Raw genomic sequence first — 1,240 nt, 5'->3', positions numbered from 1 at the left:
AAGATCCGCACGTCACCCACCTTCCGGCGGCCCAAGACACTGCGACTCCGGAGGCAGCCCAAATATCCTCGGAAGAGCGCCCCCAGGAGAAACAAGCTTGACCACTATGCTATCATCAAGTTTCCGCTGACCACTGAGTCTGCCATGAAGAAGATAGAAGACAACAACACACTTGTGTTCATTGTGGATGTTAAAGCCAACAAGCACCAGATTAAACAGGCTGTGAAGAAGCTCTATGACATTGATGTGGCCAAGGTCAACACCCTGATTCGGCCTGATGGAGAGAAAAAGGCATATGTTCGACTAGCTCCTGATTACGACGCTTTGGATGTTGCCAACAAAATTGGGATCATCTAAACTGAGTCCAGCTGTCTAATTCTAAATATATATATATATATCTTTTCAACATTAAAAAAAAAAAAAAGGAAACCTCCCGGGGTCCTTGGGAAGAGGCCTAGTAGCCTGGTAAACAGTAGTTATTCCATAGTTGAACTTCAGAAACCTCCTTGAGGGTTCAGTGGCTCGTGCCTGTAATCCCAGTATTTTGGGAGGCTGAGGCAGGAGGATCGCTTGAAGCCAGGAGTTTGAGGCCAGCCTGGACAACATAGTGAGGCCCCATTTCTCAACAACACCAAAAAAAAAAATCAGCAGGACATGGTGGCGCATGCCTGCAGGCCTGTAGTCCTAGCTACTCGGGAGGCTGAGGCAGGAGGGTCGCTTGAGCCCAGGAGGTCAGGGCTGCAGTGAGCTATGATCGAACCATTGTGCTCCAGCCTGGATGACAGAGCAAGACCCTATTTCAAAAAGAAAAAGAAACCTCCTTGCAGGGAGGGTCCTTCGGTGAGAGAGCTGAGGCAGGCCGTGTGAGGGAACAGTGGGATTGTGCCAGGCCTGGGAGATGAGTAGTGCGGTCCCTTAGCTGTGCACTTTGCAGGGAGAGCTTGGAGGAAGAGCTGGTTTGCGGGGAGGGCAAGGTTCTTGGTGTGTGTGTGTTTGGGGGGGCTGTTGCATTTGGGGACTAAGGTCAGCATGTGGGGGACAGTGGAGGACTGGGCTCTGGGACAGGTCTGCCTGACCTAACCTGCCGAGGGAACCTCAGGATGTGGGTGCCAGGGGGCTGCCTTCAACTGGAAGCACCCTGAGGGCAGGTCTGTCCCCTTCATCTTGGTGTGCTCAGGGTCTGCACAATTGACATTGGGTGGGGGACATCAGGGAGGGGGTGAGGACAAGCACTGGGAAG

At 52.3% G+C, this 1,240-nt stretch overlaps 1 pseudogene across 1 annotated transcript in view; it reads left to right on the top strand.

Annotated features, from left to right (window-relative positions):
• Positions 1 to 409, top strand: part of LOC108542286 (60S ribosomal protein L23a pseudogene) — a 2,410-nt pseudogene extending 2,001 nt beyond the window's left edge. Inside the window, exon 2 of the transcript XR_001889216.1 lies at positions 4 to 409. The product of XR_001889216.1 is annotated as a 60S ribosomal protein L23a pseudogene (transcript). The remainder of the gene's footprint in view (positions 1 to 3) is intronic.
• The last annotated feature ends 831 nt before the right edge of the window (positions 410 to 1,240 follow it).

The sequence above is a fragment of the Rhinopithecus bieti genome, unplaced genomic scaffold (assembly GCF_001698545.2).
Source record: "Rhinopithecus bieti isolate Rb0 unplaced genomic scaffold, ASM169854v2 scaffold_20150, whole genome shotgun sequence".
Lineage (NCBI taxonomy): Eukaryota > Metazoa > Chordata > Mammalia > Primates > Cercopithecidae > Rhinopithecus > Rhinopithecus bieti.
The sequence above is the reverse complement of the archived record's forward strand: the minus strand, read 5'-3'. Positions and strand labels throughout refer to the sequence as shown.